Here is a 25,294-nt window from a genome sequence, read left to right as displayed (position 1 = left end):
GCTAAAAATGGCTGGGGTACTTTCCTGCAATTGGGAAGGTACTTGCAGAGAGAACTAGATACGCTGCCTGTGCAATAAATGCCCACTGATCCCAAGTAGATGAACAATATAGTTTTATAGATAATTTAAAGTAATGTAGGGAATTAAGAGCACCGCTTCTACAGTCAGACTGCCTGGGTTTGCTTCTTGGCGTTACCTTTTATTCACTGTCTGACTTTAGGTAAGTTACTTAACCTTCCTGTACTTCTGTAAAATGGAAATAATTGTTTTCACCTTAATAAATGTCAGCCATCAGGTAGGTTGTATACATAGTGGGCTTTTGAGTTTTGGTAGATAGATAAATGGAGTCGTCTAATGACAAACATGGAATATCAGTTTTCAAAGAAGGAATTAATAATGCATTCAATTATGATCAGTGTAGCTAAGTGTTTCTGGGGAGATTCAGAAAGCACTTAAGCATTTTACAGGAACCCAGCATCATGCCTCTGAGAAGAAGAGGTGAGGGAGATGGATTGAATCCAACCTGGCCCAATGACATCCCCTGGAAGTTAATTTTGTAATGAACCCTTAAAATCTGCTTAGCTTACTTACCATTTTTCTCTTTTCTAAAATAAGAGTGCCAAATGTATGAAGAAAAAAAACCACTATTGTTTCGATGCTTTGTATACAAAGTTTTATTGTGTACAAACACAACAGGTGTCACGGCATTTCCCAAGGGATTGGATAAGATGAGCCATAATGTCTCTCCATCTTGAGAGTTCGTGGTGCTTCGTATCAGCATCATCAATACTTCTTCCTCCAAAGTCTCACTCATGGCACCGCCAGGAAGCAGCCCCACAGAGCCACATCAGTGAAGCAAAGCTTACTCTTACTCCTTCTGTGGTCATTATAAATTCATCATTTCCAGCTGCTCCCCAACTCATTTCTACCTTTCTTCTTTGTGCTTTACAAATTGTGTTGCTTGGGGGTGGAAAGGGGATAACTTTAGTAGGGAAGCTATTGCCAAAACCATAAAATGAAAGAACCACTTTTCTTTGTTTCAATTCTGCTATCTCAGAGGATTTCTTTTATTTTATTTTTTTCCTGTTAAATTACATCTCCTAATTAGGTCATGCTACTGGAGGTGACCTACATTTCAGAAGCCAACAAGCAACAACAGAGAGGCAGGGAACTGGGTGAGAGAGAAAAAAGAATGACTTAAAAATGGCTTCAAATTCAGCTTTTGTCAAGTAATTTGCGTGTGACAGAAGTTTCCATAAATTTGATCTTTAGATGAGTGTTGGTTCAATCAATATTTTGAAAACTTATCTAATGGGATACACTGTGCTCTTTTATTCATTAACCATGCACACGTTTATTGAGCACGTGTGTGTGTGGGTGTATGAAATATACATATATACATATACACACATATTTACATATGTATGATGTGAGATATCTATAGTTATATCTATATCTATATATCTCTGTATGTATATATAATGTATATTTATGTATGTATCTATATCTATGTGTATAATTATTGGACATGGTTGAGGATGCAAAGAAATACAAGAAATGATGCCTGATCTCAAGGAGTTTGCAATCTAGGAGGAGTAAAGATCTTCCCCAAAAGAGTTAAGAGATTGAGCTAGTATATGATAATAGGAGTTGTATTATTTATCTATTGTTGCTGATAAAATTACCCCATCACCTAGTGACCTAAAACAGTAGGTATTTATTATCTCATATAGTTTCTGTGGGTTTGGAACCCAGGAGTGGATTATCTAGGTGGTTTTGGTTCAAAGACTTTTATAAGGTTGCATTCAAGGTCTCAGCCGGGCTACAGGCATCGGAAGGTTTGACTGGGGTTGGAAGATATGTTTCCAAGTTGGCTCACTCTCATAAATGGTGAGATTGTGAAGGTTGTTACCATGTGTATGTCTCCATAGGGCTTCCTGAGTGTACTAATGACATGGCATCTTGCTTCGCCCAGAGTGAATGGTCCAAGAGAGCAGGGCAGATGCAGCAATGTCTTTTATAACCTGGCCTCAGAAACCACGCATCATTTTCATAATATACTCTTGGAAATATACATCAGTCCTATCAAAAAGGGAGGGAGCTGCACAAGGGCATCAATACCATGAGGTGGACATTCCTGTGGGCTATGTGGGAGGCTGGCTACCAAAGGGCCAAATGATTTGTTTAGAATTTAGGAGCTATAGGACTCAAGGAATAAAAGAGGGTGATCATGGGTAGGAGTAGTGTATTAGTTTTCTAGGGCTACCATAACAAATTATCATAAACTGGTGATTTAAAACAACACAAATTTGTTCTCTCACAATTTTATAGTCCAAAGTCAAGGTGGTGCAGGTTTCCCTCTAAAGGCTCTTGGGGAGAATCCTTGCTTGCGTCTTTCTTAGCTTCTGATGGGTACAACACTCCAATCTCTGTGTCCATTTTCACATGGTATTCTTCTCCCTGTGTGTCTCTGTATCTTTACATGGCCTCCTTATAAGGACACTAGCTACTGGATTTAGTTTCCACCCTAATCCAGTGTCACCTCATCTTAACTAATTACATCTGCAAAGACCCTATTTCCAAAGAAGGTGATTCACAGGTACCACGTGTTAGGACTTCAGTATATCTTTTAGAGGGACACAGTTCAACCCACAAGTGATCAGGAAAAGGGGTCATGAGGAAACAGAATTAGATTTTCATGTATGGTTAAGATTTGGATGGAGAAAGAATAACATTCTAGGTGGGGGAGGTGTGATTGCAAAAGAGGCCGAAAGAGGAGATGAGGAAGGTAAGATACTGTGAGTTTTATTCAGTAAAAATCAAACACAAGTAGGTCAGTCTGAATGGAGAAGAGTTTTATGTAAGGGAAGTGGTGGAACTTTAATTTGAAAAATTAGGTTATGGATATATTGTGAAAGGTCTTACAAAACGTTAAGAAGTTTGGACAATAATGAATCATTAAAGATTTTCTTTTTTCTTTCTTTCCTTCCTTCCTCCCTCCCCCCTCCCTCCTCCCTCCTTCCCTCCCTCCCTTCCTTCCTTCCTTCCTTCCTCTTTCTTTTTCTCAGAAGCCCGTAACTGTATTTATTTCTTTTTATTAATTGAGGAATAACTTACATATATAAAAGTGCACAAACCTCAACAAATTTTTACTTAACACACATATGCACACATATACAACCATGTAAATACCTCCTGGATTACACTATAGGACAATTCCAGCTTTCCGGAAGGTGCCCTTTGTGCATCTATCCAAGCAATACCCTCCCCCAGAAGCAGCCACTATTATCATGTCTATCACCATAGAGTATTCTGCTCTTAAATTTCACATAAATGGAATCATACTGCATGTATTCTTTTATGACTAGTTCCTTTTTCTCATTGTTTCCTGTGAGATTTATCCCTGTTATGTGTAGCAGTAGTTGGTTCTTTTTATTGCTGTATACTAATCCATTATATGAGTATATCACATTTTATTTATACTTTGTACTATTAATGAACACACTTAAAACTTTTTAATGTATGGCATGACTCAATGAAAAGAACTGTTTGTGGCATGTGTTGTTGGATAGATGAATGAAAAAACTGCAGGTGGATTGAATGGGTAGAGGAAGATTTCTAAAACTTTAGGGTACACCAGTAGCATGTGGGGAAAGCTTGTTAAAAATTCCATCCCCCTGACATATATACACTACCAAATGTAAAATAGATAGCTAGTGGGAAGCAGCCGCATAGCACAGGGAGATCAGCTCTGTGCTTTGTGACCACCTAGAGGGGTGGGATAGGGAAAGTGGGAGGGAGACGCAAGAGGGAGGGGATATAGGGATATATGTTTACGTATAGCTGATTCACTTTGTTATACAGCAGAAACTAACACAACACTGTAAAGCAATTATACTCCAATAAAGATGTTAAAAAAAAAAATTCTGACCCTTGAGAGGGTCAAAGCCCAGATATTCTGAGATACAAGTCTGAGGGCTAGGATTTTGCATTTTTAATAAGATTCCTTGGTAATTTTGGAGGTGATCTTTGGGCCACCCTTTGAGAAACACTGAGGAAGAGTTTGGAATTTAGGAGACAGGAATTGAACAGTCAAAAATTTTCTAATTGATGTGTGCTAATGATCACCTGAACTAGGATGTTGGCCCTGGGAGTGAAAAGGAAGGGATGGTTGTGAGATGGGAAAGACAGAGGGAAGACTCTATAGGCATTGTTGACAGACCGGCAGTGAGGAGGGAGGGAGAGAGAGAGAGAGATGAGTCTCAAACGACTCTGTGGTGTCACGTCTGGATGACTGAAGAAAAGGTGACATCGTTTACAGAGATAGGAAGATCATACTAAACAACTGATTTTATGGAGGTGATAGGTTCAGGGCAGTCCTGTGGTTTGAGAAAATGATGTAGACCCATGACAGCATCTGGATGGTGATTGAGGAGGCTGTGTTGAGGGTTGCTATTATTTTCTGATCAGATCACTGCTATCTTATTGAGCTTAATGTCACTCAAGGTCCTAAAACTTCAAATATAAGAGGTCCTCAAAGTTCTTCTGATCTTCTCTCTGCTGCTAACCAAACCCCCCCAGAAACGAGGCTAGGTATAACTTTGCTCAAAGTTTCCAGGTGGACCCATTGCCTCTTCGGATATTGTTAGAGATGGTTCTGAGTAGCCCTCTAGCTCAAAGATTGAAACACCTGTTCAAATGTAAGTAAAGTATATCTGGCTGTTCTTGGACAGCCTTGCTCTTGCCTTCAGTTATGTCTTAGAAGCACTGGTTGTGCACATTCCTTCATATACAGGGTTGAGAGCCCCCTTCTACCAGTCTTTTCTTCTTCTCAAGGATATATGAAGCCAGTTCCATTAGTCTTTCTGCATAGAGCCAATTTCCCAAACCTTTAATCAATTTTCGTGCCTCTCACCTGGAAACATGTGATTACATGCTTGACTAAGAGAAGCATTTGCTTTCTCCATACTGTGTTGGGATTGCTGGAAATTGCTGGAAGAGTGTGATCTACAGGTTGTGTTCCCTAAAAAACGTGCATGTGAAATCACCCTTTGGGGGGTGAAATTGAATTGTACTTTCCCTTTTGCTCGAATTATAATCTCAGCAACGCTTTCACTTATTTCTCATTGACCTCTCTGAATTCTAACACTTTAGTTGTAAAGTGTGTTCCTCTTTCTAAATTGTCAGCAGCTACAACAATTTTTCCCCTGCAAAACATGATAAAATACATATTAAATTTTCTCTTTATCATGATTTAACAATTATCACTTCCTCAAAAACTGGATTTATCTAATTGGAAGATTTTAAAGTCTCTTTAAGTCAAGGAATGGTAAAATACCAGAATGTCAAAAACTCTGTCAGGAGCTTGGGTAGCAGGTAGAGGCCACTAATTCAAAACAAAAGGATATTGAAAGTGATCCAACTTCTCCTTAGCTCAGAGAAGTGTATGCCCACCCCACATCTTGTGGAAGGCAGAACTCCATCAATCCTCTTGGTAGAGCTGGGCAGGGATTATACATGGAGATGGGAAGGGAGGGCACAGCAAGCAAGGCTGGCCTTCTCATTCAGAGAGTCACTTACATTTGTGAATGTTCCAAGCAATATATATGCATCCTTTATCCTGCTCCTTTGAGTATTTGAAGAAAGATAAGGGCAATTTCAGTTGGTAAAGTATTTGCAGCCCAGAGAGGTTAAATGATTAGCTGAAGATGACAATGTAGGTAAGTGATAGGGCTAGAAGAACTAAAATTACATATCTAGTGTGTTCTTGCCAGAAACCAGAGGGTTATGATCATGGTGAATGACGTCAGGCTTGATAAAGATGTTTCTCACGGGGGCAGCATGGATACATACCCAGAGAGGCAGGAAAATCCTGTCTTCCCTCATAGACATCAGCCTTTCTTGCCTCCACCTGGAGAAAGCAATCCATACCCATTTCCCAGGAAGGTAGGATTATTTACACAGGATTTAAAGAGACAGCAGAGCCAGAGTCGGGAATGATGTTCGGTTCTCCCACCTGTTCGTGCTGATTGACAGGGTTTTGTCGATCACCTCTTCTGGGTGTCCATGTTTATATTGATGCTTGCCCCCCCCCCTCAGTTTCAGCACTGGGCTTTGTTTCCCCATTTGTGAGCTTCCCTATCTTGCTTACAGAAGAGGTTCTGGACTCTGAAAAGAGCAGTAGCGTGGGTGAGAAAGGCAGAGCTCCATGTTCCCCTAATGGAATCATGCCAGGATGCATTAGCTTTGGTATATTTCTTGAGGAAAGTTCAGACCAAATGAAAAGGCTCCATTTCTTAATTCTGGCAGCAGAACTGTAATATTGCTTTTACAACATCCTCTCAAATCTGAATAATGCTCAGAGGCAGTCTGCAGAATGCACTCTTTCCCAACCAGGTTGTTTTCTCAAAAGCCAACACCATCTCTTCTAGGGAGTGAGGATGTCCACACATTTGGCAGGTAGTTCATCTAACTAGAACCACAGACATACCCTCTGAGGAATTCCTGGCTCTATGTGACTGAGTTACGGCAAAGCTGAATAAACACACACTCGGGGATATTTGGCTCAGAAAGGCCATGGGCTTTCCCCTTCTTTTAGGGTGAAAATGTCTCGTTTACCACAGTAGTATGAGAAGATGAGGGCTTTTCTTGTGATTGAGACTTCTTATTCCCTTAAGTCTCTGAAAAATGCAAAGTGTTCTGCTCCGCTGCCGAGGGCATGGAGAGCGTAAGCCTTTGTAGCACTTGGGTCAACTATGTTTGGAGGGGCACTTTCTTAGCTGTCTTCTTATTTTTACTTTTTAAGTAAGCTTTTCTGACTGTGTAAGCAGCCTACAGATGAATAAATAGAAGATTACCAGGACTCCAGAAGACTCCTCATTACCCCTTCCTCTCACTGCCCTCCTCTCCCAAGGGTTGCCACTATCCTTGACCTCCAACACCATAGATTAGTTTTGCTTTTTAAAAATCCATACAGAAATGAAACAATACACTGTTCTTTGCATGTCTGGCTGCTTTTGCCCAGCATTATGGGTATGACATTCATTCATGTTGAAAAAATAGTAATCGCTCACGCACTGTAATTTCTGCTTAGTATTCCATGGTATGTATATAGCACAATTTGTCTGTTTCTCTGTTCATGGACATTTGGGTGATTTTAACATTGGATTTTAGCTGTCTGTTGATGTGCCTCTGCCTGTGCACAGACAGTGTACCTGGGGTGTCACATAAATGTCTGTGCACATGTGTGACCTCATTCTCTGCAGAGATACAGCAGCCAGAGAGCATAGGTTCTGGGGCTTGGGCCTGATTTCAAATACTCAGATTTCAGATACACCCATTGTTTCATGAGTATACTTGAACTTATCAAATCAGTTATGCCAAGTTTGTGTTTGGAGAAAGTGGTTTCTGCAGATGTAAGACATGTAAATATACTTCTTACAAAAGTCTGTTCCTTCTACATGGATATTTTGATGCTTTGTGATTTTCAGCTATGCATTAAGTATGTGTATTTAGAAAAAGCTTAAGTTGCATATAAAACCAATTCAAGTTATTTATATAGAATTTGAGCACAGCAAACTTTTACATGACTGATACAGAGAACATTTTTACCCAGATTATACTTCTTGCCCATCTTAGTTGGGTCATCTTGCTGAAGTATATTCTCTTTATTACATATTATTCATTTTATAAAACTAAGCATTTGTTTACAAACATGAAGTGAAATGTTTTTTGGAAAGAGCATGACTAGGTATAAAGTGTGTGGCTTTTATTGTAAGTTTACCTAACATGAGATTTTTTACTTTTCATATTTTCAGCCATTAGGGGTGAAAAAATGGTTCATCTTTCTTTTTAGTATATGTATGAACCAAATTATTAAGGTGGTTTTTACTAGATTAATGACTACCCTTCCTCAACCCTGCTTGACTTGTGAAAAATCCTCAATTATGTTAGCCAGTACCAATAAGTAGCTGTGATAAATTATCCTATATGCTAACTGGAAGATGAACATGGCTCCTCCCAGTATAAAATGAGGCAAGCAACAAAATTACCAAGAATACTTTCCCCCTAAAATTACAAGCACTTTTTAATGGATTCAAATATGTGAACAAATATTTGGAGAATAGTTGTGTGTATTTGTTTTGAGTAAAACATATTTACAAGAGTCACCAATGAATTACTAACACAATAATTAATTTACTATGCAGCTCCAGTTGGGAAAATGGCTTGAAATTGTAAAGATGTCTTGTAAAGAATGATTTAATGATTTAACAGAAAGTATTATCCCCTTTAAACTCGAATTTATGGAAAACCCTTCTGTGGTGTCTTCACGTGCCTAGCATGGTAATTTAGTGAGGAAAGAAGCACCATTAGAGGAGAGAACGACCCCTCCACTCCAGGAGGGGAAGGTGGAGGGAAATCTCCCTGCTTTACCAGTGCTCTTCCCCATTTTCCTTCAAGGAGCCCTTCTTGAGGCTCTCTCACCAGCCTGTCCTTCCCTATCTATCTTCACCTCCTATGGCGTAACTGGAGATGTGGCCGGAGGAGTGCAGACATATGTACACATAACTTCCATCTGGGCCCAGATGGAGTCGAGGGCAAAGGCCACTTATGAGTGTGTATTTTCATTTGTGTCAGTGACCAGCTCTTGTGATAAAAATTCAAGCAGAAAAATCCTGATGACTTCCATGTTCTTGGATTAGTCAAATAATTGGCCATATACAGCCTGAGTTCCCTCCACTTCTGACTATGACCTTGGACAGTCACTTAGCTGGCCTAAATCTGGAAATGTGGATGACCACAACTCCCTTTGTTGCCTTGTGAAGCTCAAGCAAAGTAATATCATTGGAGAGCTCTTTATAAGAGTAAAAAGAGTAAAACATTATAATTTTTATTATACCTGAGTAAAAATGTAGATTTTTTTTCCAGCCTGAATTGTACCAGCTCCTCTGGCTCACTCCCTTCAGGTCCTTTAATTAGTTTGTGGAGCATGGATTTAGCCTATTGGTATTCTGATATTTTGCATGTTTTTGGAATGGTAAAGATCGTGGTGTTCTATGGATTATACAGAGTTCTTATCCAGGCACAGTGGAAAAGCTTCATGTATTTTTAAATAAACTATAACAAAAAATTTACTATTTTAATGAGCCAACATAGGTCTTTAAGTGCCTGTTATGGACTCTGCTTTGTAAGATTTCTTTTTATTTTTTAGAAGCAACAAAAACATAAGAGAAAAGCTTCATGGTTTTGTTCCTATAAAGCATAATAGGAATTTCACCTGGGCTCCAGCCAAAAGATATAGTTAGGTAGAAATTAAGAGTAAAATAGCTAGTCTGTGTTTGATCTCGTTCAAGTTCTTCCCTCGGGTTTCACAAAGGTGTGTGAAGGTGTAAGGAGAAGGACTTTGTAAGATTCATCACAGTGTTTTCTCCTAAGATTCCCTTGTGAGCCTTGTGATTTCCATGTAATTCCAGCTGATTCTCCCTAGAGGACCTGCCTAGCAATGATTCAAGGACTCGCACAAGCCCGGAAGGATCTCTATGCAGCTGGAAGCACATGCTTTCAGCTTGGGGAGGAATGATTGAGGCCAGGAGGTGACTGTGGTTTGCTGGTCGCCCTCATGTCGAGTGGAGGGAGGGTGCCTCATACTGCTTACAAGGCTATATGGTGCTTCTTCCCAGGACAGGAGTGTGCCCAACTGCTTAACTATTCAGGTTGCTCGTTTTTAAAATGCAGCTGTAATATTATCCATGCTGACAGATGTTCTGAACATTCAGTGAGATAATACTTATAAAGCAATTAGTGCAGTGTCTGGCTAAGGTTAGCTTTTTAGCTGTTATTGCAGGTCTTCCGTTTTCACCTGGATGGAGAGCTCTACCTCGAAATTTCAGTGTCCTTGCCAAGTGCCACCAGACTCTCTCCGGAAGTTGCAGAGGTCTGATCCCATTGGTGAGCTATGGGAGAGGGATACAGTACCCCCCGCAGATTTGCAAGTTTCCCACCTTTGTCTTATTTCTGCTCATCCAGATCCATCCTCCATCTCCATCAGCATATTCACTTTTTTGAGCAGATGGTAGTTTCCAAAAGGCATGTGCATAATCTTGTGTAGGAACCAGCAGTCCCAGTCTTTGAAGGGATGACTGGGAGCGTATTTTAAAAACAAGCAACAATTCCAATCATTAGAGCAATAAATATTGGTTGGCCTGGACTGGGTTCTTTCTTGTACATATGACAGGGAAAGGGGGGTGAAAGAAAAAAGTCAAACCCTTTGCTTTAGCCTCTTCTGTGTGACGAACTAGGGACGCTTTCCCAAGTGAAAGGAGCGATGCTACTTGTCCTGGGTGAGACACAATATGACAGTAACATGCCCCCAAATTCATAAATGTTGGAGGGAGTTGACAGCTGGTATTTTAAGGGGAGATGATTTAGTGGCTAATTTTATTTAACTTGCTTCCTTTGCCAAGATCAGCTGCTTCTTTGCCCTGTGCCATTAAGTCCCAGGGGGTCCATAGGCAGCAATTTAGAAATCTATTCCCTTCCTGTGGCTAAGGTTCTCTCTACCACCATGGATTTTTCATAGAGAAAATAGAGAATCTAGAAACCATATAACCAGAGACATCTTTAATGTTTCATCAAAGGCTGTCCTATATGAGTATTTATTTATACTTAGCCCTGAGTGAAAGGCCCCAGGAGGCTACAGCCTGAGCAGATTTGGTTCAATATCTGCAAAGGAATTTAAATAAGCTTACCAATGAAGAAAACGTCCTGCATGAAGACAAAAAGTGGGGCTTAATTCTGGCTGACCTTGGGACAAAGACAGGCTGGAAACCATTCAGCGTCAATGGCACAGCTCAGCAGCATGTACACATGTCTTTGTGAGTGTGGCTATGTGTAAATTGGGCCAGGCGTGGAGGGAAGGAAGCTGTAACCTCATGCAGTCTCCATGGCTGCATTAGACTGAGCGGAGGAACTGATGTTTTATAAGGGCAGATTTTAAAAATCAACACTTCAAAAAATTTTGACAATCTGGTTTAAATAAAATCATAACAGATGAATATGAAAATGATATTGCTGGAGATTAACAGTTGTATAATGGATATCCTGCTGTACAACATTTATGAATAATGCATTATTATCTATTATCTTTAAATCTATCCTGAATTAACAGCTTTGCAGATTATTTAGTATCTACGATTTAAGGGGTAAAATCAATACATATATGTTTTGATAATCAATGGTAATCAATTCATTAAAAACAAACATCAAGCCAACTTCAGTTAAACACTTAGAGGTGTCCTTGTGCTGGTTTATTTCCTAAACTGGAGCTACCGTGCTGGGATGATGTCTTCATAATCTATTTCAATATTTGGAAAAAAAAGAAAAAAGAAAAAAAAAAGAAGAAGAAAGCAAAGACCTCCAGATCTAAGCAGGGAAAAAAAAAAAAAAAATCTTCTCCAGGAGTTTCAGTCGAAAGAAACAGAACTTTTTATTGTCCTTGAGGTTTTGCTGCTGCATCTCCTTGGCACTGTGGGTTGAACAATGATTGGTTTCCTTTGATAAAAAGTTCTACGGGAAAAGAACAGCTGAGTCAGAGAAGGCCACCAGGCCGTGTGACCCAGCAGTGCGGGTTTGGGCAGTGCTGGGGAGGAGCACAAAGGGGGAGCAGCCAGTGCCTTTGCTTCCTGCTGTCCCCAGGGAAAGCAGCTGGCCTGGAAGAGGGGGCTATCTGCTCCACTCGCATTTGGAATGATCTCTATTTTTCCCCATTTCAACGTGGATGACCAGGTAGAAAGGAGTTGAGCTTAGCTTACTGACAGCGTGAGAGTCAGGAGAGATTCCCCCACCCCCAAATCCTGTGCTACACCTCTTTGTCCTTGAGTTTGTCTTCTCAAGGTGACCATATACCCTAATTTCAGAGTTATTATGTTTTCTCTCTCCCTCCACCTTTCCTTCCCTCTTTCTTTCTCTGTAATGCTGAGCTTTTGGCAAATACAACAAATAGACAACCCATGTGCAGCCAAAATGCAGAGTTTATGTGCATGTTGATTCTTTCTGATGAATGGATTGAAACCTCAGCTTCTCTGTGCCCTTGAGCAAAAAGAGCTGAACAAGTGGTGTGTTTCCACATTACATATTGTCGAAATAACTAATTCCTCAGTTGCAGGATATTGTCATATATTGGATTCTGGGGTTGTAGCTCAATTCACTCTCCTTCATAACCATTGCACACACTCTCCTGACAGTGTGTTACAGCTTTTTGTTTAGACCGATAGCTGGTTTCACAGGGGTTAGAGGCTTGTGTTTGAGAAATGTGTTTTGCATCGATTAAAATTTCTTAAAGGACACGCTTCAATTGAATGACAGGCTATTTTTAAATTATTTACAAGCCCGACATTTTACTCAAAGCAAATTGTCAACTAAATCTAGTTATCATTTAATCTGCTGGACCCGTTCCCCCTGAGCATACCAACCACCAAAAAGATTATCCCCTCAATTTATTGCTTTAGCGATTCAGTAGACACTTTTTGGCACCCCCCTCCTAGTACTAAATGGTGATAGGAAGGCATTGGTGAACTTTAGGGAACATTTGTTTCCAGAATTTCCCCAGACACAATTTTTCAATTGCATTATTGAGGAAGGGCATGATGTGAAGGCTTTTTCTGGATTTAATTTCTACTCTAATCATTCTATTGATACTATGGAAAAATTAGAGATACTTTTCCACTTACCTTTTCCCCATGTTACTAATAATATAAGTTGACATTGTTTCCTTTGTAATCTTCTGTCATGTATGAATTGCTATTAAATATCATTAACACAGTTCCAGGCTCTTCTCCATCTCACTGCTTTTGCACTTTGATTCCCTCTGACTAGGACATTCTTCCCACTGAATTTTGCTTGGCTCTGTCTTTATTATCTTTCAGATCTTAGTTCAAGTATCAACTCCTCTGGGAGTCTTCCCAGGCCACCTTATCTAATGTTGCTTGCTTTCCTTAACACCATTCCAGTGGCCATCCATTACCATGTTACCTATATAATGTCACTTATCTAAAATGCTCCTTTTTATTACCCTACATGATTACCGTTTGCTTTTCTCAATAGAAGGTAAGCTCCATGAAAGCAAGGATCTCATTTTCTTGTTTATTACTGTTTCCCAGTGCCTATAACAGTACCTGGGATATAGTAGGCACTCAGTAAATATTTGTCACACAAATGAATGGATAAGTGCATGATTGTAGTCGGGAGACCTAGCTACATTTCTGCCTGTACTTTTGGCTTTTTGCGTAACTCTGGACCAACCACTTTCCCTTTGGATCCGTTGATTTTCTGCAAACCCATAAAACTATAGGTTTCAGGATCAAAGATATCTTAAAGATGACATAGTCATGAGGAAATGGAAGCCCAGAGAAGTTGAATCACCCAACTAGTAAGTAACAAACATGGGCTTTAAACCAGGTCTCCAGTTTCCTTAGAGCACTGATTTTCAACCAGGGCAGTTTAGCCCCTAGGTGACATCTGGCAGTATCTGGAGACATTTTTGGATAACTTGGTGGGGATGGAGTGATGTATGTTACTAGCATTTAGTGAATAGAGGTCAGTGATGCTGCTAAACATCTTACAAAGCACCGGATAGTGTCCCACGACAAAGAATTATCCAGCCCAAAATGTCAATAGTGCCAAAGTTGAGAAACCCTGCTACATACAGCAATAATGAAACTTCTCCCTTCTGTTTGAGGATGAATAAGATCCATAGAGAGATGGGTTTTTATAATTTTTTTAGTACAGAATTATCAGTTGGCAATTTTTTGCAACTATATTTAAAAAATTTTCAAAATAAAAGTAGCCTTAGTATTTTTTGATTATAGAAATAATGCATACTTATTGTAAAAGAATACAGTAAAACACAAAGGTATTAAGAAGAAAGGGAAAAATCATTCATAATCCTACCACATGTAGATAAACATATAAGCATGTTGGTGTGTATTTTTCAAGACTTTTTTTCTATGCATACATACATGCAGATACACACTTTTTGACAAAAATGGAATAAAGTGTTTAATATACACTATTTTGTAATTTGCTTTTTTCACTCAACAAGATTTTGTGGGCATCCTATACATCTATAAATATGAAGCTATATTGTTATTTCTAAAGATTTCATAATATTTTGCTGTATGGATGATCTAAAATGTGTTTTACCAATCTCTTATTGATGAGGATTTAGGTTGTTCTTGATGTTTTAATATTATAGACAATCTTACAGTGAATATCCTTGTTCATTCATTCTTTGTTCATGCTCAGTTACTTCCTTAGGTTAACCTAGTAGAGTGAGATTGCTGGGGCAAAGGAAATGTGACACATTTTGCCAAGTTGCCTGTCTGAAGGTTTGCCTGATTACTAATGGGAACCAAATAATTAGAAATCTTAGTATGCTGGAATTCTCTGTACCACCTCACTTTCAAATGAGGAGGAATTCACAAGGCAAAAAATTATATTAGGCTTATTTCTTTTCCTTTATGCGTTAGTATTAGAAAATATTCATTCTCATCTCCTACACTCATTTAAATTTAATTTGGGAAAAAATTATTTCAGAAAAGTGAAAGGAACATTCACTGAGTCCTACTATGTGCCATGCCACTATATACTAGGAACTTATTTTCTTCCAACAACCTACCTGTGTGTTAGGCAGTCTCTTCCGGCTTGCAGATGGGAACGCCGGGAATCAGATACTCCCACTCAAGAACACAAACCTTGTACCTGACAGAATCAGAATTTGAATGTAGTCCTTGCCTTTAAGAAGTTTATAGTCTACTCTAGGGCAAAATGTGCCAGGGACACTTTCTATATCAATGCCATGTATGATGAGATTAATGCTCAAATTATGACCATGAGCATCTTAAGATTTTATACCTGTAAAGAAAGAATCAACTATAGTCAGGATATTGTACTTACCAAAGCACGAAAGTAGATTAATATGTATTTGAAAAATACTTTCAGTAAATAATGCTGAAAATACAGAGATGTCCAATCCCTCCTTAGGAACCAAAAAAACTTATCATTTAATTGAAGTTTGTATTTGATAAGTTCCTTATTTCAAAAGACCTCAGGATACTTACCAATCATCGACATACAAGATATACTGCTCAAGTCAATACCTACATCATAAATATAATTTCTTTCAGAATGCTGAGAAGCCAAGAAGAAGATCTTTGAGAGAATATTGGAAAGCTCTCTTGTCTAAACATTTTCTTATGTCCTTTTATCCCCCCTCATCAGAATTCTTGTCTCCTCCTCAAGGAGAAAAAATTGGGCAGGGCCCGGGCCAAGAGAGTGCAGACAGTTAGTTTCAGAGTGAGATCTGCAAGATGGGAGAAAACCCATCTGGGAAAAAATATCTTTCCATTGGCCTTTGTGGCTTGAAACCCTGCTTTATCCCATGACTCGGCAATCCACTTCTGGGTAATTCATTAGGGAAACACTCAAAGATGTACCAGTGTATTAATTACCACACTGTTTTAAAATAGTGAACTATTAGTAACAGAGTAAATGATCATAACTAGGGGATAAATATAAACTATGACATACATACTATGGAATAATATGCAACAGTTAACAGAATCTGTTCTGGTTATGAGTCTTTTGTTAAATACTGGGTTGGCAAAAAATTCATTTGTTTGGGTTTTCTGCAAGATGTTATGGAAAGACCCAGGTCCTAGAGAAATGGAAATAAAAACACAAATAAACAAATGGGACCTAATGAAACTTAAAAGCTTTTGCACAGCAAAGGAAACCATAAACAAGACCAAAAGACAACCCTCAGAATGGGAGAAAATATTTGCAAATGAAGCAACGGACAAAGGATTAATCTCCAAGATTTACAAGCAGCTCATGCAGCTCAATAACAAAAAAACAAACAACCCAATCCAAAAATGGGCAGAAGACCTAAATAGACATTTCTCCAAAGAAGAGATACAGATTGCCAACAGACACATGAAAGAATGCTCAACATCATTAATCATTAGAGAAATGCAAATCAAAACTACAATGAGGTATCATCTCACACCGGTCAGAATGGCCATCATCAAAAAATCTAGAAACAATAAATGCTGGAGAGGGTGTGGAGAAAAGGGAACACTCTTGCACTGTTGGTGGGAATGTAAATTGATACAGCCACTATGGAGAACAGTATGGAGGTTCCTTAAAAAACTAAAAATAGAACTACCATATGACCCAGCAATCCCACTACTGGGCATATACCCTGAGAAAACCATAATTCAGAAAGAGTCATGTACCAAAATATTCATTGCAGCTCTGTTTACAATAGCCAGGACATGGAAGCAACCTAGGTGTCCATCATCGGATGAATGGATAAAGAAGATGTGGCACATATATACAATGGAATATTACTCAGCCATAAAAAGAAATGAAATGGAGGTGTTTGTAATGAGGTGGATGGAGTTAGAGTCTGTCATACAGAGTGAAGTAAGTCAGAAAGAGAAAAAGAAATACAGTATGCTAACACATATATATGGAATCTAAGGGAAAAAAAAAAAAAGAGGTCATGAAGAACCTAGTGGCAAGATGGGAATAAAGACACAGACCTACTAGAGAATGGACTTGAGGATATGGGGAGGGGGAGGGGTGAGATGTGACAGGGTGAGAGAGTGTCATGGACATATATACACTACCAAATGTAAAATAGATAACTAGTGGGAAGCAGCCGCATAGCACAGGGAGATCAGCTCGGTGCTTTGTGACCACCTAGAGGGGTGGGATAGGGAGGGTGGGAGGGAGGGAGATGCAAGAGGGAAGAGATATGGCAACATATGTATATGTGTAACTGATTCACTTTGTTGTAAAGCAGAAGCTAGCACACCATTGTAAAGCAATTATACTTCAATAAAGATGTTTTAAAAAAAAAAAAAAAAAAAAAGATGTTATGGAAAAACCCGAACAGACTTTTTAGCTGACCCAGTATATTTCTTGTAAGTATCTTTTGTGGCTTGCCTTTTCACTCTCTTAATGGTGCCTTTTGATAAACAGAAATTTAAAGTACTATAATTTATCACTTTATACTTAGAGCTTTTTATATCCTGTTTATGAAATCTTTTCACTCGGCGTGGTCCTTAAGATACTCTTTGTTTTCTTAAAAAAATTTATTGTTTTACTTTTCACAGTGAAATCTACAGTCTATCTAGAATTTATTTTTGATTATGATGTGAGGTAGGGGTTAAAATGTATATTTTTCCATATGAATATCCTTTTGACCCAACATGATTTACTATAGAAACATTTTTTCCCTACTTTTTATCACTTCCAGCTTTATTTCAAATCAAGTGATTGTATATGTGTGGAATTTCTATTCTTTTCTATTGATCTATTTGTCTATCCTTATGCCAATACACATTGTCTTAATTAACTGAAGCTTTAAAATAGGCAAAAGACTTGAATGAAATCTTCATAAAAGTGGATATCCAAATGTCCAATAAACTTACTAAAAAGTGCTCACCCTTATTAATATTGAGGGAAAAGGTATATTAAAACCATAATGAGATACCACTACTTATCTGCCAGGATGATTAGAATGAAAATAACAAGACTGACAATAAAATACCAAATGTTGATGAGGATGTGGAACTACTGGAACTCTCATATTCTTCTGAATATACATTGGTGCAATCATTTTCAAAATGTGTTTGGCAGTATCTACCAAGCTGAATATATGTATATTTTATCATTTAGCAATTTCATTCCTAGACATATACTCAACAGAAATGCTTACATACACATGCCAAAATACATATACATACATACATATGTATAAGAGAGTGGGTGGCAAATGTATTCATAATAGCACTCCCCCCCCCAAACAAATGTCCGTCAGTGGTAGAATGAGTAAATGATTTCTGTTATATTCAATCAATGAAAATGAACAAACTCTTGCTACCGTACAAAACATGGATAGATCTTACAAGGATAATACTGAAAGAAAGTAGACACAAAAGAACACACTGTCTGTAATTCCACTGACATAAAGTACACAAACAGGCAAAACTAATATAAGATGATACAAGTTAGGTTAGCGACTGGGGGCTAGAAACAGGGAGAAGACATAGGCAGGATTCTTTGGTGATAGTAATATTCTATTTCTTGATTTTGGTGCTGGTTACTGGGGGAATGTTCACCTTGCGAAAATTCTTTGAGCTATACACTAACGATTAGTGCCTTTCTCTTAGTGTATATTATTTTCAATAAATATTTATTTTTAAAATGAATCAGATATTTATATATTGTTGAGTACAAATTACTGAAATATATGTGTGTGTGTATGTATATATTTAGCACTTTTATATAGCACCCACAAAATAATACCTTATATTCTTTATGAACATATACATAAGTGCATATATATATCTAGGGAGGGTATTAGATGTTCAGCATAGGTTGGTTCTTTAGAATCAAAACGATTTTACTGGACTCTATTCTCACAATTCTGCTCGCATCAGTTTTGTGATCAAATTGGAGATGAGATCATTGGGTATATCCAGGTTTCCTAAGAGAGGGACTCTTAGCAAAAGGGGAGATCAGGAAACTCCTATTTTCCTAGCACTAAATGGAGCGGAAATTATAAGTTAACCAAAAATTGAAGGATCCTTGAGTACCAGTTGATCATGAATAATCTCAGGCATTGTACAAACTACTTTAACACTTGCTTTCAACTTTAACCAAAAAAACAAAAAACAAAAAAACCCATTGAAGATCAAGTATTCAAAAAGGCATCTATAAAGAGAAGCAACCAAATTCTAAAAAAAAATGGGTGCTCTTTTACAAACAACTAGAGGAAATTCAATCGTACCAATTTTTAGGTAGTTTGGGAGAATAAACATAAGGCCAGCATATATATATTTGAGAACTATAGAAAATGAAAATTTGCTATAAAAAAGGTGAAAGTCAGGACAGCCAATTGAGAAGGATTCTCTCTGCATCTGTCTCCAGCTTCAGGAGGGTAAATGGGAACAAATGCAATTTGACTCTTTAAATCGGGTTTTGGATAACAACAAAGCCAGGAGTCCTACTGAAGCTTCCTGTGGATTTGGCCCCTGGGAAGGCAGGTAAGGCCAGCGAGGGATCTCGCCACAGTTAGACAGCCTCTTCTCTTTTGGGGAGCTTTGGGGCCTGTGGGTCCTAGGAGTTCTAGGACGTACGGCAGCAGAGGAAAAATGGGATCCAGGAGTATTAGGAGAAGCCCTTTTATGCTGGGGTGGAGGGAGGTCAGAAGGGACATGAGCTCATCTGTCATTTCTTTTGTTTGATTTTTGGAGGAGAATGTAGCCAGTGATATTAATAAGTAATTAAAAATAAATCCCTCTATTAATGTAAAGGCTAGATTGGCTCTTTAGCCTTGGATGGTAGAGGCCTTGTATTAAATGTTTATACTGGAGAAAGGACCATCTTGTGTTCTGAATGAGAGACCTGCAGAGGGTAAAAATACCTTAGAGTTGATGAGTTCTCAGCCCAAGCTGTCTATTAGATTCACCCGAAGGACTTTTACAGCATTGAAACTGAATCTCAGGGGTAAGGGCCAGATATTTGTATTTTTTAAATGTCCCCAATGGATTCTGATGCCTGATGTGGGTTGGGAACCACTGATTTATTCGGTCCATTGATTTTCATCTCTCTAGGATTCTGTGGCCTGCCACAGAAGTTTCAACTGAGATGCCCCACTTGATTCTGCTTTGTGGTTTCATAATTTGAAGAAAGGGCTCTATTTCTAAAGGCTAAAATATTTAGGACCACTGATGTAGGCTAATGAGCTTCCAGACTTTCCTCTCCCTTCACCCGAATTTGTCAGGTTGATCATTTGGCAGTAATCTCATGACGAGATTGAAATACGTAACAGCCATCCCAGGTTGGACTCTCCAGAAACAGATACTGAGCTGGAGTTTCCAGAGCAATATGCTCACTGGGTTCAACACCTGTAGAGGGGAGGAACTGGGAGCAGATTGGGCAGAGGAAGAAGCCCAACTGTGACGCAGGCCCAAAAGGCCTGGACCAATTTCACCAGGAGTGTTGGAGTGAATAGTGCCCATTGGAGTCGTGCTCAAGTGGGCAGCTGTCTCAGGCAAGGGTTGTGGGCTGTCGGGAAAGAGCGTGACCTCGGGGAGGAGGGTCTATGCAGCTGAGGCAGACCCCAAAACAGCTGACAGCTGGCACACGACTGCTGCCAGCTATCCCATCAAATCCTCCCTTGAAGGAGAAGCTGGGCAGCACATCTGTGGCTCTACAAGACAGGTATGAAAATTTCGGGAGGTAGGGAATGCCTGTGGACTGATGATCTCTGATTCAAGAAGAGGAAGGTACTCACAAGGGCAGCACAAGCATCGTAAACCAGGCTCCTGGCAATGGGACCTGGGAAAGGCTCCTGTAGGAACAAAGAGAGGTGATGTGAGTTGGAGAAGAAACAGCGCACCTCTCCTCTTCTTGGGACACCTCACATGGTAGTCCTCCTTTCCATAGCTTCCTCTTGAGGATAAAAAGGAAATTTTAGGCCTGGGGTGGGGTTAGATAACATTCCAGAGGACGTGGTTGGTAACCTCTATCTCTAGCAATAGGCTAACTTTAGTGTAAAGGAACTTTGGTTGTTGCACGTCAGATTCAACCTGCATTTATCAGTCCCCTCGCATAGGCTACCCTCTGTGTTAGGTATTTTTGTGCACAGTCCCACCCGCCTGTATTCTCGTCTTAATCAGGTTGTCATGAAAATTACTGTTGGAGTGACTGTCTTTTCATTTTTCAACTTACCTACTTGTTTATTTAAAAACTAAATGTAGAAGACAGAGTTTTTCTGAAATGAAAACAGTAGAATCCCTAGAATCTTGTTACTAGTGTGCCATATCTTGTTCTGATTGTGTTTAAAGATATACTGTTATCAACACCTTAATTATAATTATAAGATAAATCTTTATGAGCAGAAATGCCTTTAGCTATGTTTTAATTTTAAGAGCTATAGCACAGCCCTTTTACAGTGGTTGAGTACATTAGATCGAGAGCAGTGAACAAGATTGGTGGTTTATATCAACCTCCAATGACCAACATAGATTAGAAAAGTAAACACACACTGTTTTCTACTACAAACCACAACATATGTAGTTTCCCATAGTGAACATTTATAGTTTCAAAGCCATAACAGTTCTTAGAACTATTAAAACAAACTTTTTAATATCACAAGAAATCTCTTTGCAGTAAGAAATAAGCTTAGGCAGAAACTTTAAGATAAGTACAGACAATGGATTGATGCAGCTTAAATTATGGTAACTGGTATGTAACTATTCAATAATAATTTTCTTAACCATTTATCAAGATGTAATTTCTAACTGAAAGATTTGTCTACTCAAACTACCTGTGTTGACTGCCTCCCAAGCTTTCAAGTTTTCTCATTAATCTGCTCACTGAAGCTTGTAACTTCTGGCTTCAGTTATCATTTCTAGCCAGAGGTAGGTAAAAGAATACGGAGCCTGTTAATTCCTGTTGCCACACTAACTAGACTTTAGGTTTTGAATAAGCTATCTGTTATGCATATTCTCATTAGGCACAAGCATAGACATTAGAACAGGCCCTGAGGCAGTGGCCTTAGGCAGGGGCAGATCCTGCAAATGGCGTGTGGGTGGATGGACACCCCCAAACCCAACCGCCATCCTGTGTTTCTGATAAGCAGCGTAAAGAGAGGGTCAGGACCAGAGCTGGGCAGATGGTGGCAGACGTGAATGAGGGAGGGACTTGCCCAGAGCTATTTCAGGTGTCCCTGGGCCACCCCAGTCCTATGACCTCCAAATTAGGTACAGTATACAGTATGAAAGGAAGGCTGGTCATCAGGGGTGACATCTTTTGTTCATAAATGAAGGCTAGAGCCGGCAGGCACGTGCAGACATTATGACTTTCATGGGCCCCGTGCCCGCGGCTGTGAGGGCCTAAGTGAGCCGTGTGTAGAGGTGCTATCCAGATGCAGTTTCAGAGTTCTGAGTTCCAAGTCTCAGTTCCACAGATTCAACATATCAGGAGCAGTGCCACCTCCTCTACTTGACAGTGGATCTAGCCACTTCAGCCTCTGCAGGAAAAACAGGTAAGAGGTACTCCTCAGGGACATAGGTGAAGCGTAGCATCTGGTGGAAGAGTCCATCATCATAATAGCTGTTTGAAAATATTCTTTCAATAATTAAGGTGGGGGGAAAAGTGGGTAGGTTCTAGGGAGCTAGCATTCTGTTGAACCTGCTACTCTAGGAACTGAAAGACCTCAGAGGGAGACACACAAAGAGGTTAGAAAGGGGATGAGATTAATGCTCACCCACCATGTCACTTCATTATCAAAATCTCTTGAGGGGAAAGCCTTCAAGTACCCCACTTCCATTTCACATCTTATCTCTAAAACAGTCTCCTTTTGGGGCTGGCCCTTTAACATCTGTTGCGACATGCCACTGAGCGTTCAAAAAACAGCCTGAGAAGCCTCCTTCAGACCTTGAGGAATCTATTTAATTTGTGATGGTTTGCATTTTGTTTGTGGGAGGAATAAAAACACAACAAGCCCTAGAAAATAACTACTTCATTGCATATTATAATTTATTCCACCAGGAGGTTGGAAGTATGCCTCCAAATTGCCCTAGCACAATCTTTGAGGATCTGGTGGTTCATACTAGCAAATCTGAAGTCAGTGGAAAATTTCCACACGAGAGAATTATAGCATTGGATCCTTTAAAACAACAACACGTGCACATAGCCCCCCCAGCCTCCCATCCTCACCCCCGGCATTTCTGAATGTCTGGAAATCCTGATCAGGAATTTGAAAAGCAGTCAGGATATATTGCATCAATTGTGTTCCAAAGTATTTATGCAGTGTATGTTTTAATACCAAAAAAATGATTTGGTTAGACTTAGCATGCTCAGCCTCATTCTCTGAGAGGTGTTCTTAATTGCTGCCATAAAAAAAGTCCTGATTTAAATCATAAGATAGTATACAGGGGGTTGATGGCTTGGATTCTTTTTGAAAGTTAGGTAAATAGTGTAGCATGTGGTTATAACCCATTGCTGGTTTCTATAAAATAGCTAATGGGAAAGAACCAATCTTTCTTTTTTTGTTGTTTTGTTCTTTCTTCCTTTCTCTCTTTTGTCCCTTCTTCTTTTCTTTGGTGCTTAAACAATCATAAGTAAGACTAACAGTTTGCAAGAGCCACTCTCTTTAGATAGTTTATCTATTCTTGCTCTCAGATGGCAACTGCATACATCTCATCTTGACCCCAAATGCCTTGAAATCTGGAAACAGATGGTGGGTAGAAAACTAGAAAGGTGCTGATTTTCAGTGTCTGGTCTTGCTGTTCTGATCGTCTCAGGGCTACAGTACATGGTCCAATGCTTTCCCTTAACAGTTATCCTGGCTTGGAATTGCTCTCCCCACTTGGACCCATTTTCATCTAGATAGAGCCTTTTCTTCCTTCAGACCCATATTTTCCATTCTTATGGAAACCTACATGCAGGCAAGGAGAGGTAGGAAATGGAGAGTTATAGGATGGACCCTGGGCTGGGCTTGGCAAAAAGGGTGACAGGTCAGTGGAGGCTGTAGGGATGGGGAGACCATCAATCCTAATCACAATTATGATTGTGGGGGTGGGAAAGGGACTTGTGGTACTGGAAGGATCCCAGTTCAAACTGGGCCAACCAATCAGTTAATGGAGGGCCCTCAGCAGAAGATGCCATGTAGCAAGCCACTATTTATACCAGGGGTGCTTGGGAACAAAATGGAAGTCTCCTCATTAAAACCCCGCATCCGAACCACCAGCAAATCCTATCGGCTCTACTCCCCAAAGATATTTAAAATCTAAGCTTCTCGCCACCTCTGCCGCTAACACCTGGTCGGAGTCACCACCTTCTCTTACTAATCATCAGAGAAATGCAAATCAAAACCACGATGAGATATCACCTCACACCTGTTAGAATGGACATTATCAAAAAGACAAGAAATAACAAGTATTGGCAAGGATGTGGAAAAAAGGAAACGCAGGGCACTGTTGATAAGAATGTAAATTGGTGCAGCCACTATGGAAAACTCTATGAAGGGCTTCTCAAAAAAATAAAAATAGGACTACCATATGATCCAGCAGTTCCACTTCTGGGTATTTATCCAAAGAAAATAAAAACACTAATTTGAAAAGTTATATGCACCCCTATGTTCATTGCAGCATTATTTACAATAACCAAGATATGGAAGCAACCTAAATGTCCATCAACAGACGAATAGATAAGGATGATGTGATATAGATAGATAGATATAGATATACATACAATGGAATATAGCCATAAAAAAGAATGAAAGCTTGCCATTTGCAACGACATGGATGGAACTTGAGGGTAACATACTAAGTGCAATAAGTCATACAGAGAAAGACAAATACTGTATGATTTCACTTCTATGTGAAATCTAAAAAATAAAACAAATGGGCAAACGAAACAAAACAAAACTCATTGATATAGAGAACAGGTTGGTGGTTGCCAAAGGGGAGGGGTGTTGGGGGAGTGGGTGAAATAAGTGAAGAGGATCAAGAGGTACGAACTTCCAGTTATACATAAGTCATGGGGATGTAGTACATAGCATGGTGACTATAGTTAATATTATATTGCATATTCAAAAGTTGCTAAGAGAGTAGATCTTAAAAGTACTCATCACAAGAAAAAAAAAATTTGTAACTTAATGTGGTGATGGATGGTAACTAGACTTATTGTGGTGATCATTTCACAGTGTATACAAATACTGAATCATTATGTTATACACCTGAAACTAATACAGTGTTACATGTCAATTATACCTCAATAATAAAAAATTTTTTTAATTAGTTTTTATTGGAGTATAGTTGATGTACAGTGCTGTGTTAGTTTCTGCTGTACAGCAAAGTGAATCAGTTATACATATACATATATCCAGTCTTTTTTAGATTCTATTCCCATATAGGTCATTACAGAGTATTGAATAGAGTTCCCTGTGCTATACAGTAGAGACTTATTAGTTATCTATTTTATATATAGTAGTGTGTATATGTCAGTTCCAATCTCCCAATTTATCCCTCGCCTCCTCCACTTTCCCCCTTGGTAACCATAAATTTGTTTTCTACATCTGTGACTATTTCTGTTTTGTAAATAAGTTTGTTTGTACCATTTTAATTAAAAAGTTTTTAAAAAAGCCAATATCCTTACCAGGGCCGACAGGGCCCTCCATGGGACTCTCCCTTCCCCTCTTCTTTCTGACATTATA

General features: G+C 39.1%; 2 long non-coding RNA genes across 2 annotated transcripts in view; one reads left to right on the top strand and one right to left on the bottom strand.

The window, feature by feature from the left end:
* LOC133088746 (uncharacterized) overlaps positions 1-25,294 on the top strand; it is a 248,994-nt gene that overhangs the window by 191,752 nt on the left and 31,948 nt on the right. The gene's annotated exons all lie outside the window — the stretch shown is intronic.
* Positions 896-25,270, bottom strand: LOC133100324 (uncharacterized). Its single transcript, XR_009702478.1, has 3 exons — positions 25,237-25,270; positions 20,366-20,422; positions 896-960 (listed from the first exon to the last, which is right to left on the bottom strand). It is a non-coding gene; the product is annotated as an uncharacterized LOC133100324 (long non-coding RNA).

The sequence above is a fragment of the Eubalaena glacialis genome, chromosome 1, assembly GCF_028564815.1.
Source record: "Eubalaena glacialis isolate mEubGla1 chromosome 1, mEubGla1.1.hap2.+ XY, whole genome shotgun sequence".
NCBI classification, from domain to species: Eukaryota; Metazoa; Chordata; class Mammalia; order Artiodactyla; family Balaenidae; genus Eubalaena; species Eubalaena glacialis.
The sequence above is the reverse complement of the archived record's forward strand: the minus strand, read 5'-3'. Positions and strand labels throughout refer to the sequence as shown.